This window comes from Balaenoptera ricei, chromosome 2 (genome assembly GCF_028023285.1).
Source record: "Balaenoptera ricei isolate mBalRic1 chromosome 2, mBalRic1.hap2, whole genome shotgun sequence".
NCBI classification, from domain to species: Eukaryota; Metazoa; Chordata; class Mammalia; order Artiodactyla; family Balaenopteridae; genus Balaenoptera; species Balaenoptera ricei.
The window spans coordinates 26,144,183-26,162,224 of NC_082640.1; the positions used below are offsets into that span (position 1 = coordinate 26,144,183).

Here is an 18,042-nt window from a genome sequence, read left to right on the forward strand (position 1 = left end):
TGTATTTTCTATATTTTTAACCACAAACACAGATAAATTACTTCAAGAAAAAAATCTCAATCTCATTTAATCAGTAATTTAAGAATGATGGGGAGGTCCTGCCCCGCCCCGCCCCCCCCCCCCCAGAGCAATGGGCTTCCTGCTGCCCCCAGGGACAGAACCACCTCACTCTTCCTCCCTCTTGGTTGGGGTTTGGGCAATTCTGCACACTCCCCTTATATCAGCAACTCACATAGGATCACATGACTCCATCCTTTGTAACAGCCAGTCTTGTGGGACACCCATGGCCTGGGTGGATCCTCTCTCCTTTCCTAGCATTTCACTTCTGAATCAGTCTGTGGGCCCTGAACTCTATTCTTTCTCGTGCCGTCCTTGCAGTATTTCAGGTCCATTTGTGAGCTCACCTCTCCAAATCTTCGAGCAGGTCCCTTGAGAGTGGTAATTCTGTCACCTCCCTCTTAAGTTTTCTTTCTTCTTCCCTCCCTCCCTCTGTCCCTCCCTCCCTTCCTTCCTTCCTCTCTTTTTTTTTCTTTCCTTCCTTCCTTTCTCTTTATTTCCTCCCTCCCTCCTTTCCTTCCTTCCTTCCTTTTCTTTCTTTCTTACTTTCTTGTTTACTTGCTTGCTTTCTTTTGTTTTCTGGCTTTGTTGAGCTAAAATTGACGTAAAACATTTTGTAAGTTTATGGTGTACAAAGTAGTGATTTTTATGTATGTATAACAAAATCGTTACCACAATAAGGTCAGTTACATCCAAAAACATGGAATGCCTCACAAATTTGTGTGTCATCTTTGCTCAGGGGCCATGCTAATTGCCTCTGGATTGCTCCAATTTTAACACTTACATTACTTCTAGTGACCTAGCTTGGTGCTTCATATCTATTAAGCATCGAGAAATAATTGCAAAATGCAATTGTGTTTGAACGACACTGACAGCATCCTGTCTGAATTCTGAGAATCTGTAAGTCAAGGACTTCAAGGTATCCCAATGAAGTTTGCCGAATACAACAGAGAAAGAGGATGAGTTCTGAACATCGGGGCATGACACCGTGAGCAGGCAAAACATGCAAGGAAAGCCCATGAAACCTCCGTGGTCACGGGTCATTGCATTTGCCTTCTGGGTGGTTGAGGAGCAGTTATGGCAGGTGTGGGCTGGAGGGGCTCCCAGAGCAGACCCTGATGGAAAGCACAGCCGTGGTCCTGCTGCCTCCGCCATGTGTCTTTCCTGAGGTTCACGCAGCAGGAACTTGGCCCAAAATCCTGTGACAAGCTCAGCTTCGGGCCGTGGTGACATCGGGCCTTGGAGGCTGTGAGTCCTGCACTGAAAGGCTGCAGTCTGAGTCTCGGGCACGTTCCAGAGACTACGTTTGCAGTGCTCTGTGCGTGCACAGGGTGCACAGGGGCCGAACGGCCTCCCCATCGCCACTGGCCCATCTCTGGCTCATTCATCTCCTGCAGCTGTCGGCTGAGAACAACAGGTGAAAGCAGGCCCGGCTCATTGTCCTGGGAAGCCTTTAGCTACGCCTGTCACCCCCTCGCCTGGTGCAGACCTCCAGCTTAGAGCGGCTCACGCTGGGAGGCCAGCTCTCTGCACGATTGTGACCCGGAAAGACCTCGTTCCAGACCAAGCCCCGAAAGTTCCCCATGTCTGGGCCTGGGAAGTTGTCCCGGGGCCTCTTGAGGGGTGGGGTGAAAGGCAGGGACAGGTGCAGGCCCTGATGCCTGCAGGTCCGAGAGTGCATTCCGCCTCCAGCCTGGGCCCCTGTCACCGGCGGGGTGTCCCGGGGCACCTGGTGTTTCAGGTCCCCTCTGTCTGCCCACCTCCCCAAATCTTCAAGCAGGCCACTTAGGGGTGGTCACTGTGTGTCTTCCTTTTAAGTTCTTCCTAATGGTTTAGTTGGGTACTTTATTGTAAATATTAAACTTCGAGAAAGAAAAGCAAAATGCAATTGTATTTGAACCGCACTGCTAGCATCCTGTCTGAATTCTGAGCAACTATGAGATGAAGACTTCAGGGCATCAGGATAACTTTGCCAAATATGACAGAGGACCAACAAGGAAGACTGAAGGTCAGGACCCTAATGAGGGAGGTGGAGGGGCGGTGACAGATGGGAGGGGCCCTCAAGCCGGGGAGCGGGGTGGGCTGGGAGGAGTTTGGTCTAATCCCGGCCTCAGTTACGGTTCTGTCCTCCTGCAGCCATGGCTCCCGCCCGCCTCCTTGAGAGGGAAGGCCTCCGTGCCCTGCTCTGATGGCTCAGACACACGTCACCTCTTTGTTACCACATTACTTTTTTTCCTTCTTTTTTTTTGTGGCGGGGAGCGGTGAGTATGAGCAGAAACAGAGTCACAGTAGGTGGGAGACTTGGGAACAAGTTCTGGGGAAGGGAGGGCCCCCAGATCATGAGCACAATGATGGAAAGCACAGAAGGGTGGTGAGTCTCTGCACGGCGCCAGTCAAACTTTAAGTGAAACGTGTGCTTCCCAGCAAACTGGGGTTGTCTGCGTCAGAGGGTCAGCAGGCCCCTTCCATGGACGCACACGATGGGGGCTCCCAAAGCTGGGCATGGGAGGGTGGATTCGGGGCTGGGGTCCGCCCGCTGGGTGGGGGGCTTTCTCCTTCCATCTGGAGGGCTCCTTCTGCCTTCATCCCTGGTCTCTGCAGCCCAGCAGGCAGCACCCCAGTCAGTCACAAATGAGGGTGGCAAGCTGGACAATTTCCCCGCAAACGCTACTCCTCCTGTGTTTGGAATTCTGGGCACCAGCCTCACTCCTCATGGAACCACTTACAAAGATGCCATTTAATTAGGCTGCTAAGTCATCGAGGGGACAATTAGCAAGCGCCTCTTTATTGGATTTTCTAGTCTGGAGACTGTGGAGTCATCATTTTCCCCTCCTGCCTCTCTCTCCCACCTCCCCGGGTCCCTGCCTCTCTGCCTCATGGCCTGCACTCTGCTCAGGACCCTCAAGGCTATTTCTTCCCTGCTGTCCAGCCAGACCACACCCAGACTGATCCCCTGAGAACCCCACTTGGGCCCCCGCCTTTTAAACCTTTGACGGTTGCCCACCGGCCACAGGACTAGGCCTAAGCCCCTTACCCTCAGCTTTCAGACAGGTTCCTTCATCTGGCCCTGATCCTCCAACGACCCCTGGGAGGAGACCTCGACCCCCCACGAGGTGTGTTCCTCCTTTCCCGCCTGGCCTGCTGCCCACATCCCCGTGCCGAGACGGGGGTCCGAGTTCAGTTCAACCTCAAATCCCCCTCAAGCCTGGCCAACCTTGGGCACTGTGGTGTCCCTGTCTGGAACTCTTATTGTAGAGAGGCTTTTTTGGTTCTTACCACTGGTTGTGTTGTAACGTCATTCACCTTTTTACTCACATATTCTATCCAGCTAGATGATAACCCCATTTGGTCAAGGACTGTGTCTCATACGATTGAACTTCGGGACATCCGTGTAATCGTTTCTCAATCGAGTCAGTAGAATCTGGATTATTGTCGCAAAGCATCTCAGGGTGGGGGGCTGGGTGCTGGGGCAGCAGGAATTGTCGCGGGTAGGGGGCTGCAGCACAAGACCCTCTACACCTGGACTGTTCTCTTTGGAAACTGTGTCAAGGGACCTCCATGAACCCAGAGCAAGGCTGCGTGTGTGGTCGGCCACAGGCTTCAGCCAGTGGATGGGAACCACCCGCAGCTCTGGTGACGGCCCTCCAGGACAGACTTGCGGTGGCCACTCACGTGGGACATCTCGGACTTGCCTGCAGTCTGGAGTCCCGTGGATGCCCCCTTCCCTCCCAGTGCCCCTCCCCCTTCCTTCTGCTCCCATGCCGGCTGACCCAGCTTCTCGGAGCCATCATCCCCATCATTTCCCAGCACCAGTGCCCCCGGGTCAGCACGCCATCTTGGGGGAGCCCTCCCGGCAGCCCAATAAACCGGCTTCAAAATAGCTTCACTAAGCCCACTGGGGACACCCAGTCTCCCTGGCTCCCAATCCCCCAGTCCTCCATCACCCGGTCCCAGATGTGCTCGTGGAGAGGCTGTCACTCAACATCCTGGAGTGCAGGTCTATTATTAGGCAGCTCCCAGTACATGCCAGCACCCCCATCCCCAGGTCCCTCAGGTCCACCATCTGGCTGCCAGTGGCTGCATGTCCCTGGGTTTTCTTAAGGAAAGGCGGCTCTGGCCAGGGGCGTCCTGGGGATGACCAGGTGACGGTGTCCGGAGAGAGGAAATGCTTGCTAAGTCTGGGCAGGCTCTCCTTGGAGAGGGTAAGGGGAAAACGGGGGCTGGTGATCACTGGGTCCTGGCCGCAACGCCTGCCTTTACTTCCAGGACACAGGGTTCTGCAGGGCTGGGACTGGGGGGAGGCAGGCAGGGCGTCCTGCCCCTAATTCAAGGAGGAGCTCAGTCTCAAGTCTGTGCAATCCCTCGCCTCATTTCCCTCCCCCCTGCCTGGTACCATGCTCCACAGCAGAGGGGCAAAGGGAAGAGTACGGGCTGGGGGTGCCATTCCACTGATCACCTCTCTGGCCCTGAGTTTTCTCATCTGTAGAACGGACGTAATAAAGCCCCAGCCCATCTGCTTTGCAGGGTTGCTGGGATCACATATCCTCAAGTGTGACGGGGTGACACTCGGAATGCCCTGCAGCCTGCTAGCCGATCGTAGAGACGCAGAGAGCAGTGGATGGCAAATGTCCCTTCCTGCCTTGCCCTTGGGTCACACATCTGTCCTCACCTGCCACCTTGCTGGCACGTGGGAAGAGACCTCGCACCCACGGTAGGAGTGGGCTCCGATCTGTGTGCTCTTCAGAGCAGACCTCGTGCTGCAAACCCCAGGCCTCCCAGATCAAAACTCCGCACGTGCTCAGAGACTCCCAGCAGTGGGGAGGGGAGTAAACCACACCAGGGCTGGGGAGAGGCATGCCCCCTGCCCCATGAGACACGGGTGAGAGCCGTCATTCTTCTACAGACCTGCGGGCAGGTATGGGTGTGGTCTCTGCTCACACCAGGCGGGTGTCACTCGTGAGAGTTCTCCCCCAGCATGGCAGCGGCAGCCGCCCAGCCCCGGGGCTCAGGCCATGCAAGCTGCTGGGGTTGTGACTGGGAGCCAGCCTTGTCCCTCCCAGCTCAGCCTCTCCAGCTTCAGGGAGCGAGACCGGGCCGTCCCTGAGCTGCAGCTCCGGCAGGAACTCCAGGGGCATCTGGGGGGGGGGGGCTCTTGCCCGGTGAGGCTCCAACAAGCCTGCCCGGGGGCCTGGAAGGAAGGCTGTCTGTGCCCGCTGCAAGACTTCCTCCAAGAACAATGGAAGAGAAGATGCCGTCTTCCGCTGGGGAAGCTGGACGGAGTGTGGTGGCTACAGGTCTCCAAGGGGTCAAGTGAGTGCTGCCGGGAAGCTGCCTCCCCTGGAGGAGCGGGCATCACGAGACTGCCCTCCCGGGGCCGGACCCTCGCCCCTTAGGGCATTTGGGCAGCGGCTCCCCCAGGGAGGAACTGCTTCTCCTGCTTCCCGGGGCCGCGGTTGGTCAACGGTGGATGGGTGGCAGGGCGGGTAAATGGCACTTCTGGGTCAACAGCTTTCAGCATTATCACAAGTCATCTCTGACCACCTTCACTATAAGATCTTTTCAGGAAGACACTGTCTCCGCCTTCTAGAAGATCCCAGGCTACTTACGGACAACGCAGAAAGCATGGCAGGACGGGAGGCAGCACAAGACAAGGGACCCTGGAGCTCGCTGCCCCAGTTTGAATCCTAACTCAGCTACTCACTGTCTGTACACCTGAGGCGTGTATGGAACTGCTCCAGGCCAAGGTTCCCCCCAGCCCTGCCCCCAGCACATGGGGATGAAGACAAAGCATCTACTTTACGGAGCTGTTATGAGGGTTAAAGGAGTCACTGTTTGCAAAGCCCTTAAAAGAGCACCTGCATCACACACTCACAGTGTTGGCAAAATAAATAACCTATGACTATGTAAAGGGCCATAGGTGGCCACGACGAACAGGTTTGTGGCGGGGGAGACGGTATTCCGGTTTTAAGACGCAGCCTAGTTTCGGTTGCTTCGCATCTGGTTCGGGTTTGGGGAAAGGCACATAGGCAGGAAGGCGGTTCCCAAACAGAGAACTTGACGAGCAGTTAAAGACACGGCCTCCTTGCCGGCGAGCCAGTCTCGGGGACAGAGGCCTGCACTGTCGCAAGGCACTGTGTAAATCACTTACTTCTCTCACCAGTGCGGGTGACAGCTCCCGAAATCAACATCTATGAGGCAGGAGGGAAGGGGCCACGGCATGACCCTCAAAAGAATGACACAGCCGGTGAGGATATGACACACTGGTCAGAACCCATTAGGCCCAAGACAGCAGAAGATTTGACTTCCAGGGGACCTTGAACCTCGATATATGATTATTGTAATGGTATCAGGGGCGACCAGGAGTTTGGAAGTTGAGTTGTCCAAACACATTGAGGCTGGCCAGCCATTCAGAGTCTAGGGCCCTCCAGGCAAAAGGAACTCATCAACCTTTTAAAAGCACACAGCTGAGTCACTGACACCAGTAGCAACCACTTAGAAACATTTACTAGGTGCTTTATCTGGAGTGATGGGCTCAAACCACAATGAAATCCTAGGAATGTTATCTCCATCGTATAGATGAGGCAACTGACACACAGAGAGATGAATAACTTTTTGAAGGACACACAGCTTATAAATACTAGAGTTAAGGTCCAAACCCAGTTAGTTTAACCACACCATTAAACAGCTCCTGGGTTACACAATTACTTACATTCTAAATGCAATACTGGAACCTGCATTCAAATGGCATCAGTCACCTTAACTTCCGAGATTCACACACTTTCCCTGAGGGATTCCCAGCTTCTAGGCAGTGGAGGGGAGCAGGCGATGGGCCAGCACACAGGTGTGTTCTGGTCACATCTGCTTTCCAAGATGTCTTGTTCCTATCTGCTCACACGGGGTTTGTGAGTGACTAGAACCCTCCAGACAATTTCTGGGCAGTCAAACTTCCCCCATAAGGTATTGCTTAAAATGATTGGTTTTGGCCCATGAGTCTAATGTAATGAAGTCTCCTTTACCAGTTCAGTCCTCTGAAGCCCATTAACTCTGCCTTGTAGCTTGGCGTCCTCCTCTGTGGATCTGAGCAGCATGATTTCATTCTGGTCTCTGATTAAACAGCAAAGGAACAGGCTAGGGACAAGACACTTTCTTCAGCTGCTATTACTTCGTCAACTACAGACCGGCCCCTGTGGACCCTCCTGCTCACTGATCCAAAGGGTGTTCTCAGAAAGCTCCTCACCCCACCACCCCACCCTGGGGTCTTCTCCCCCAGTTGCACTGCTTTGTGGCCCCCTCTTTACCTTTCCTCCCAGATCCTGTTCCTGCACTTGGGGGGTGTCCTCGGAGACAGGTTCTGAAACCAGAGCTGCTGCATTCCCTCCCTTATTGTCTTCAAAGCCAGAGGAGCAAACAAGCCTGCCTGAGATTCACATTACAGCTGGGGCTTTGGAAGGCCAGGGGCCAGTGGCAGCCGTTGCCAAAGCAACCAGGGGTGCAGAAAAGAGCAGAGGCTCTGGCCTGGCCTCCAGGGGTCAAGGAGTGGAGGGGAGGGCCAAGGGTTGGGCCCAGGTCCACTGTTTAGGAGCAAGTGTCCCAAATGTCAACCAAGGGTCCCTCTGCCTGCTAAGGACGCCCAGAGCCCCCCACAGCGAGCGCCCTGCTGCATCCCACCGACAGGTGTTCCTGAGTGTCTGCCACATCAGGGGTCCACCTGGCCCTGCGGAGCCCTTCCTTTTGTACACATCCTCCCTCCCACCCGCCTGTCTTCAGTCCCATCCTCCCCTTCTCTCTTCCTCTGTTGGGACTCTTTTTGCCCTCCTTTCCCAGGTATGAGAACATGAGCATCGAAAGACTGAAACAGTAAGACATAAATTTAAAATCAGATGAAAACAAGGCCTGGGGAGGGACGGATGGTGGCCACCTGGGCAGGTTCACTCTGCAGCCTCAGCACCTCGACCTCCGAAGGGCCTGTCCCACCAATGTTGGAACCAGCGATCGGTGGGATCACCGCCACGAGGACCCCTCGATAGTGTCCTCCCTGGGGAATCAGAGGGGCTTTGCCCTTTGAAGACCTTGAGAGACGCGGCCCTTCCTTTGCTCCCTGGGCCCCTCCGGCCCATCCCGAGCAGCCGTATCTCAGGAGGCAGGCTTCATGCGTGTCCAGCCCCAGCTCTTTTACCTTCTGGAAGAGGAAAACCTTGTGGGTTCAGGTAGTCATGGAGGCCCTTCGCCTGAGCACAGGTTTAAACCAGGGCTCCCTTCTTTAGGTGCTCTCTGCTTCATTCCCACCACCCTGCAGGCTCGTTTCTAATCCCTTGATTTTGCAATAGTTCTTTGGGTTAGCTTTGTCTTTCTCAAAATATCCTGATCTGAGGAATCACGCAGAAGTGGAAATGGAGGGTCAGAGAAGGCTTTTCAAGAGGCAGGGTCATCCCAGTGAGGCCGCGGTGGCAGGTGCCGTGCAGAAGGCAGGCGTCGGAAGGGGATGCCCGTGGTGTCTGCCTTGATGGCGGGCCGGCCTCCTGCCGCCAGGGGGGTGTGGAGGGACGCCTGGCATCAGGAGGAAGTGTCTGAGCGTCCACCTGGTTGGCTGTGTGTCTGGACGTGCCTTGAGAGTCTACAAACCATTGTTTTTATGGTCACAGGACGTTTACGACCATCCACAGAACAGCAGGTGCTGGTGAGCTAGCGGCTGGGCACGCTGCCCGCACACTTTGGACCTGAGACCATGTTGGTCATTAACCAGGCGGCCCTCCTGGTGGGAGGCACAGGGGATGTGACAGCAAGAGCCTAACCAGGCCGGTGTGACCTGGGGCCAGCCTCCCGTCCCTTGCCTCTGTTTCCTCGTGTGTGACGCGGATGGCAGCAGGCCTGGCCTCGCAGGGCCGCTGAGGGGAGTGGGTGAGTGAACAACTCGGCCGGCCAGCCCCTGGTCGTTCTTAGTTCCCTGGAACATTCTAAGTGCTGGGCACTCTTATCATTACAAAGGTCAGAATCCTGGGCTCCAGTTTGTTTCTGACTCTCGCCCGGCTGGATGGCCCCCCCGACAACCTCTGAGCACCCCAGTCTTCTCCAAAGTCCCCGTGGTCCCTTATGCTGAGCTGGGACTGGTCCAGAGCAGCCTTCCCTGGCGGCCTCAGCCGGGCATCCGCTCAAGCGGGCGGGCCCAGCCTCCTGCCCGCTGCCCCCTCCTCTGCGGCAGGCGTGGGCAGCCAGGAGTTTTGCGCGTTAGTGTCAGATCACGAAGTTCCAGTACATGTGTCAGGCCCAGGAACGCTGTGTGCGGCCTGCTCCAGAAGGAGCAGCTGCGTTTTGTCCCCAGCCTCCTCCGGGCTGGCCTCGGCTCTGGGAGGAGGAGGAGGAGGAGCCACCTGGGCTGAGTGGGGCAGGTTGGGCGTTGCAGTAAGTCTGCAGGCGGGATGTTGTTCTGGAAGAGACGGGCACGGTGTCGGAGGCCCGGCGGAGGTTGGATGTGCTGCTGGGAGCGATGTAACGGCCCGGATGTACCACCCAAAGCCGGGCACCAGGAGCCCCTGGTCCTCAACCACACCCATCTCCCAGGGCTCCTGTGAGCATTTTCTGCACAGAAGACCCTTAGCACAGGTCCTGACAGGTCGAATGAACACTCATTAATTTCCCATCTTTCCAATGGAAGACCCACCCATACTGACTTAAACATATACCAGCGTAGGCCACCGGCCTCCAGGCCCTGTCCCTCCCTGGCCGGCCTCTGTCTGTGCAGTTCCCATCCCGTGTGGGACCGTCTCCGATGGAGTGTGCTCCTCATGAGGGAGGGGCCCAGGGCAGCGCTGTGCATCTCAGTTTATTCTTTGACTTTTAACCTAGCCACCTGCCCGGTGCAGGGTTTCTCTCTCCCTGCGTCTCATTTCTGTTGGGGGGCGCCTGGCCTCAGGCTCTGTCCTTGTTGAAACCATGCTTGTAAGGCCTCAGAATGATTCAGACGCCAGTCATCCGCTTGCCCTCGGTGATGTGTTTAATCTCCCTGAATTTTGGGTTTCTCATGCTGTAATGCAGGCGGGTGTGGTCAAGGTGACCAGGTCCGGGGTTTGTGGGCGTGAAAGCCACGTGAATAAGGGCTCCGAGAGCATGCACCTAGGGGGAGGCCTGGGGAACCTGTGAGTGCCCTGAGGAGAAGGAACCAACCCCGCAGGGAGGCCCAGAGCCACCCTCCTCAGTGTCAGGGCTGCAAAGAGCTTGTGGCTTTGGGATCCTGGTCCTTCTGAGGCCCAGCTCACCCAGGGAGGTGTGATTATTGGTTCAGAGGCCTGCAAAGTGCAAAGGTGGCCATGACAGGGCGGGGAGAGGGCTAACAAGGCCCCTCAAGCCTGGGAGCCCTGGAGGCACCTCACACACTCGGAGCCTCCCGCCAGCTCAAGGCCAGGGCCACCGGGCAGCAATTCAGCGGGTGTGAGTCCTGCATCCAGGGAGGCCACCGCGAAGCTCTGTCCTTACCAAGTCCACGGCCCGAGGCATGAGGCCCGAGGCAGGAGAAAGAGGACACAGAGATGGGACCTGCTTTCAGGTCCCTGTCCCTGTCCCCCACCCAGAATCTACTGTCCAGGCTGCGTTTCTCCAACTGCAGAGTTTCCGAACCCCACTCCTGGGCCCCAGGTGTGGAAGAGGTATGAGCAGGTGTGCCCACCTCCACGGGTGTGCAGGCAGGAGCGGCCCTTCTCCTTTGCTCCTGGATCCCACAGGGCTGGTGGAAACTTGGTCCCAATCATGGTCACGGCTAGATTTCCTCTTCCTCTGCTTTCAAAATCCCAGACACAGTAAGCATTCCATATGTTGTGTGAATAGATATCAAATTTATAAAAAAAAAATCTTGTGTCAATAACTTTGGCTCCCTGACCTTGTCCCCAACCACCTAACGAGGATTCTAACCCCTGTGCATGGTACACATTAGGTGCTTAGTAGATACTTGTTGAACAACTCCTGCTGCAAGAATCCTCCCCTCTAGCCCCGCCACCTGAGGAGTGACAGCTACACGACCCACGTTCCCCGAGGCACTGAGAACAGAGGCTGTGACTCAGGAGCACAGGGCCCTCACGACAAGGTCCTGGGCCGTTGTACTGGAGGGACCTGGCCCTGGGCCTGGCAGTGTCCACGTGGGAGGGTGCACGTTCCCACCTGGCACGCACCCCACCCACAAGCACAAACACGCGTTTGCATAAACGCGTGAGGTGTGAGCCACGTCCTTATCGGTCAATAGAACTTTATCCACAGAGTGATGGGCTCTGTGCAAGCCTTTCACTTGCTGAGCCTCCGCCCTACTGTCCAGAGAGGTTGAGCAGCTTGTCCAGACCACTGGTAGAACTGAGATGCCCCATGGCCCCTCCCCAGGTCAGACAGAGGCAAGAATGTCCAGGGTCTGCTCCCCTGTTCACATGGAGAGGAGGGGTTGCAGAACAGGGTTGTCCCCTAGTGATAATGGCAAGTAATTCCACAGACACACAGAACCGCTCTGACCCCGGACTAAAGGGGAGGGGGCTTGCAGATGCTCATTTCCACTCCAGAAGTCCAGCTCACACTGAGGACTTCCCGTCTTTTGGGAAGATTTGTGATCATGGTAACACATTAAAGATTGGATGTCCCTTTACAGCAGATAACCATCCTTTAAAGATGAATAAGCAAGCTCATTTGAGGGGCAGATGGCCTCACAACAGTTTTTCTAGAGCTAATTTGGAAGCTCTGCTCCAGACCTTTTCTGACTTCTTCCCTCTTTTCTGTCAAAGCACACCCACCATGTGCCTGTCCTTGGTATGGTTGCCATGGATGAAAGGGAAGATGGACTAGAGAAATGAGTGCTGGGTAACCATTAGCTTAACAGGTTCTATCTTCCCTGGCAAAATTATTTGTGATCCCATTAAAATATTTATGTTGCCATCAAGCTTTTGAACTGGTGATCCTCACATTGGAAATGTCAGGTCTTAAGGCTGCTGGAGAAGGGACTTTGGGAAGGTGGCCCTGGCTTTCCTCTGGAGTCTCCCCAGCCTGTCGTGAGGGGTGAGCTCTACCCACTTCCTCGTGTGCCACCCCCTCCGATCATCAAAGAGCCTCTTCTGGAGGCGAGCCTCCTCTTGGAATCCAAAGCTCCGGCTCTCCTAGCTGTAGATTCTGGGTTGGGCATTGGTGGCTTATCAGGAAGTGAGAAATGGATCCGGGGCCCTTCTTCCTTTTTGCTTTCTTGTATGAAACTTGAACACTCTTTGAGGCAAAGTGGGCAACTCTGACTCGGCGGAGAATCTTGTGCAAAGGGACTCAGGGGAAACAGAAGAAAGACAGACATTTCAGGACAGTATCACATGATGGGGAGTGAAGTCGCCATCCTGGTGATATCATCAACGCCCCAACCCCCCATAATCTTACTACAGCAGGAGAGAGGCGTGTATGTGTCCCCCCACCCCATCTCCATAGGAAACGTGCTCACTTGGGCACCTGAGGGCTTTCCAGCTTTGGTGGCCATGCCCCACTCTTTTGTGACTTCATCTCGGCATTTCCCTGTGGACCCTGGGAAATTCTCAGCAGTGGAGGGGTGGGGTGGGTGGCATTTCTCACGGGCTGAGGGCCTGCCTGAGCAGACAGAGGCAGAGCAAATACGTTTGGATCTTACTTGGGATCCTACTTGAACCCAAAGACCCATGAGGAAGGTCAAAGTTAACATCAAAAGCCAAGCTCCTGGGCACCCCCTGCAGTCCTGCCCCTCCCTCACACCAGTGTTCTCCATCCCAGTAACCGATAGCTCCAACTTCCAGTTGTTCTGGTCAGAAACCTTAGAGACCCTGATCCCTTGCCCTTCCTCTCCCTACGTTCAGTCCTCCAGCACATTCGGCCAGCTCTCCCTTCCAAATATATCATGAATATGACCACCTATTGCAATCTCCACTGTCGATCATCAGTAGCCTCCCAGTGGGCCTCTCTGCTTCCAGAATGGAAGGTCAAGTCCTTGTTACCCAGAGTGAGATGTGCCCAGGTGTCTGATACAATTACTTTAATCAGGAAAGACGTAATTAAAAAGGAAAGAGGAAGGGACTTCCCTGGTGGTCCAGTGGCTAAGACTCCTTGCTCCCAGTGCAGGGAATGCAATCCTGAGTTCCATCCCTGGTCAGGGAACTAGATCCCACATGCCGCAACAAGAGCTCGCATGCCATAACTAAAGATCCTGCATGCTGCAACGAAGATCCTGCATGCTGCAACTAAGACCCGGCGCAGCCAAACAAATAAATAAATGGAAAGTGGAAGAGTGAGATAGAAAAACAAAAGGGAGAGAGGAAGAGAGAACGCCAGGAAGAAAGGAGGGAGGAGGAAGGAGGGAGAGAGAAAGATACCTGCCTGCACTGTTGCCACCTTTCTGCCCAAACAATACCCACTAAGTAAGGTGTCTTTACACAGAAACGCACAAAACAAGGTTGTGTGTTAGCCAGCAGCTGTAGGAGCCTAATTCTGTCTCTCCCCCTCGCCCCCCCGCCCCCCACCCAGGAGCGATGGTTTAGTGTCTGTTAATTCAGTGTTCGTGGCTATTTTAACGAACATCACTACTGTGAATAACAATAAGCAACCGTACTTTGTCTAATACTAAGTGAGAAATAAAGGAAATAAATGGAGAGAATCCAAAACACATAAAACAAATTAGCTTACAAAGTCCGAGAGAAGAGAAACTAGCATATCGTACTGCTTACTTAGATATGCATCTCCCAGCCCTCAAAGGTTGCAACATTTTACAGGTGTGTTGTCTGGGCCCCATTCTCCTCCCTTCTAGCCTCTCTCTTCAGTTTGCGGGGGGGCGGCGGGTATTCTGACACCTCTATGGTCAAAGCCAAGAGAACTGAGATGCTCTCTGAAGTTTGCCTTCAGCACGCCCTCTGATCACTTATTCTATTTTTCTACGGGATGTGACGTGATATAGTTCCGTGTACGCAGCTGCACAGGTTGATGAATTTTTACATGTGGATACACTTGTGAAATCAGCACTGGATCAAGGTTTAATGATCTCTGATCCTCCTATCATTTTAGATCTAAGCCACCTACCTCCTCTTACCTGGTGAGTGATATTAGGAATGACCTCACCTGTCGGAGAGACCGCACCTACTACACCCACATCCAGGTGTGGCTTTTCTACTTAGGTTCAGTAACATGGCCATAAATTAATAAAATACATTTGATATCATTTCTATCACAGAACAAAACAAAATGCACACAGGTATCGGAAAAGGAGAGTTATTCCCTTCAACCACAATGAAAAATACTGCTATTATTTAATTAGCTGATTCTCTTAAAATGATTCCTTAAGGAATACAAGTTTTGAGCAGGGAGTATTCCCCCTTCGCACTGGGCAAACATTTATAGATGGTTACTTTAACAAAATTTATTTAAATCTACACCTGAGTATTTTTGCCCCACAAATATTTTCATAATATCTTGAGAAGTCAAATGTGTGCAGTATGTTTGCTTCCCACAAGATACAGCAAGGTTTGTGAGATGACTTCCATTCATGCCCATCTTTTGTGGATTTACGGCTAGCTTAATTTTTGAGCAAAATCACCCATCAGAGTAGTTTCTGATCATCTGTGTGAGAAAAATCTTCAAAATAGTTATATATATATATATATAGTGTGTGTGTGTATGTGTGTATATATATATATTTATATTTAAATATATATTTAAAATATATATCTATTTATATTTAAACATATATTTAAAATATGTACTTGTTTTAAATATATATATTTTAAGATGCTTTATGATCTTGCATTGTGGGATTTGTGCTGTGCAGGGACCCAGAGCAGCCCCATTTTATCACTGGATGAGCCAACTCCAAAGGAAGGTAACCTATTTCCTGCTCCCAGGGAAGGATTTTCCTGCCCTACCCAAAGCTCTCCAGTGCTGGAGTCATCCTATCTACGAGGAAACAAATGGGAGGAGCACTCATGGCTGATCCTGGTGGAAGCTGAGCTTTGACTCACTTTGACTAACACAGGACAAGGACAAGCCCCTGCCTGTGGGCCCATTCCTAAGAGGAGGTTGGCAGGGTGGGAGGGTTGTCATGGTGATGGCCAGTCATCATGCTTAAGGAGAAAAGAGAAATCTGGCTTAAGATGAAATATGAATCTTAAAAGGAGGGATCTGGGAGACAGTGGGAAAGGAAGGCAGGGGGAGCATCTGAAGGCCTAGAGGAGGGCCTATCACACTGTTATGGAAATTCAGCTTCTAAAGTAACTGCCCAGGAGCCAGAACCATAGCCAGGTGCCAGGACCACCAAAGTGAGTCAGGAGATGGTCCCCTGAAGCTGGGTGAGAAGTCGGTTGGCGTGTCCCCAGCTTCTGTGTTAGGGTCCTTGACGGTTTTGTCCAGATTGGATTTGAATGTGTGTGTGTTTGCATTTTGTGGCTTTTCTGGAGAAGTGAAAGGAAGATGGCCTGCAAGAAATGAGCTCCCCGCACACCTGGGTGCTCATGGCCAGAGCTGCCGCGTTCTGCCTCTTTTCTTAGGTTGAAGATCGTGGGGCCTCCTCACCTTCCAAACCCTAAGAGATGAAGGGAAAACAATCATCCCAAAGAAGAATGGATTCTCATGGCACTGTTTTCCCTGCTCTCCTCTTCTCCTTGCTGGGGGATTATAAGTGAAAAGCAGGTGTGGGAAGAAGGAACCCGAGGGGTCTGGAGGCCCCATCGGTACAGCCACCGAGAGGCCCAGGGACCTGGGGATGAGCAGGTGATGTGTCCCCAGGGAGCGCTGGGGAGCATGAGGCTGTGGGAAGGAGGTTGGCTGCCCGAGGGGTCAGCCGCCACATAACAGCTGCTGTTGGATGCTGCTGTTACCAATAGCAACGGGATGTCCAAAACCAAGATGAGAAAGTACTGGGGCTCCTTCTGGAAGCCGAGAACCTGTGAATCTTACAGAAAGCTTCCTCAGCCTGGCGGGAAGACTCTCAGAGACAACGAACCATGGGCCACGGTGGGGATGGGTTCCCCCACAAGCTGTGTTGAGTTGCTTCTCTTCCCTTTCTGTGCAGCTGATTGTCTGCCAATACTGAGCTCCGTTTGCTCCCTGGAGGTGGTCTGAATCCCTGTAGGCCACCCATCCTCACCAGCACCTTGTCTCTGCCCCCAAGACACAGGGTCCTTGGCCAACAGCCCCCTCCATCCCCTCCCCTACTACATCAACAAGCCTCAGGTGAGGGCAGGAAGGGATAAAGGGGAGGTGAGGGAAGAGTCTGAGCCTCTGCCTCTTGCCTCCCCTGTGTCTCATCCCACCAGCCTCCCAGCATCTGCGGGGAACAGCTGACTCTACCCTGAGTCACACCTTCTCAGCCAGAGACAGCTCATTCCCTGGCTCCATCCGCACTGACTCCTCGAGCATCTTTAATCTTCACTGAGGAAATTCGGAATCCAGTCACCTGAGGCTCCGTCTCCTTCCGGAGCAGGACAGACGTGTGTTTGTGGCTGACGGGGTGGGTGGAGGTGTGGGAGCACACGTCGTCGTGGTCCGCAGCGCACAGCTTTCCAAATGTTCCGGAAAATCAGGGCGACCACCGCCCCCCCCCCCACCCCGCCGGACACCCCTGGGCCTCTGATGACTGGCTAGTGCTGCAAAAAGCCTCATTAGCAGGTCCTTAGAAAAAGAAAAAAGACTTAGGGCTCCTCTACACACAGACATCATTCTAGAAACCGTCCAGCCCCAACTAACCACCAAAGGCAAAGAAAGAAGGAAATTTATTATTTTGGCATCTACCACGGGCCAGGACCCTGTTCAGCACCTCTCTGTGTTGTTCTGATAAACACAGTTCTGTCAGGTAGACGAGACAGAAGCAGTCAGTGCAGGTGTTCTCCAAATCATTTGGTTTTCCACGTTTCCTGCCCCTCCTCCCCCTACTTCCAGATGGGGGACGTGGCTGAAGCGATGTACGCCTCTTCCAGGCTGGCCCCAGGCCCCCTCCTCTCTAGCTTCCTCTCTCCCCCAGTCAGCTGGTTAAGGCAGCAGGTCTGGTGGAGGACCATGTGCCGCAGGGCAGAGCAGAGCCACCTGGAGAACTGCATGATCACTCTGCTTTGCCTGAGAGAGAGAAGTTCATGCTTTATTGCATTTAGTTACCAAGGCTTGCGGTGGCTTGTTACAGCAGCTGGTATTTCCTTGGACGAATACAGCAGGAATTATACACGCTTTATGTATGACACAAATGGCACAAAAAGAATACGTAGTAAAAACTCAGATCTCCCCAACTTCAAAGTCTCTTCCCTTTGGGGAACTCTGGGCTACTGCCTTTGGTGTTCATTTCATTGAGATTTCAGTTGTGTTAAATGAAATGTCCATGTCCTCTCTTCCCAGGGGTCAGCCTTGGTCTGTGGGGTCATGAAGCCTCAGTGGCTGGGGCCACGAAGGTGGCGATGACAGGCCTTTCTGCTGCTGGGGGGCTGTCCCTTCAGGGCCTCCTCATTCCTTTACGGAGACATTCCAGGTGGGGAGGAAGTGTGAGGACACGACTTTGGGGACAGAGGTACAGGGAGAGCAGAGGAATCTGGCTGCTGTCACTCGAGGGTTTCAAAGAAGAAAATGTCCAGATCCCTGAGAAACCATTTTGGGGCTGGCACGCTGCACTGGCACGGGCTCTATACCAGGACTCATCGGGGCCTGTGCTGAGCCCCGCTCTCTATGTCCAGGCAGCACAGTGTGAAGTAAACACAGCCCTGGGCCTCCGAGTTTACTTTGGGGGACCAAGGAGGTGGCAGGCGCTGCTGCTGATGGGAGCAGATGAATAGTTAAAGAGCATACAAGATGCCTCTATGAGATGTTCCACCTTTTGTGACAGGGGTGGGGCCGTCAGACTGCTTTCCAGCCCTGAGAGCGGCTATGGTGAAGACGGGCCGGGTGTAGAGATAAGCCTGGGTGGAGGGTTAGGACCAGAGCACGGGGCGGTGGTCGCGATCGGGAGCAAGGAGGGGGCCGAGGAGGTGATGTGAACTTGGGAGG

The 18,042-nt window shown here is 53.8% G+C and overlaps 1 non-coding gene across 1 annotated transcript; it reads right to left on the reverse strand.

The window, feature by feature from the left end:
- Positions 1-751: 751 nt before the first annotated feature.
- On the reverse strand, positions 752-855 carry LOC132361268 (U6 spliceosomal RNA). Its single transcript, XR_009501573.1, has one exon. It is a non-coding gene; the product is annotated as a U6 spliceosomal RNA (small nuclear RNA).
- Between the last annotated feature and the right edge of the window lie 17,187 nt (positions 856-18,042).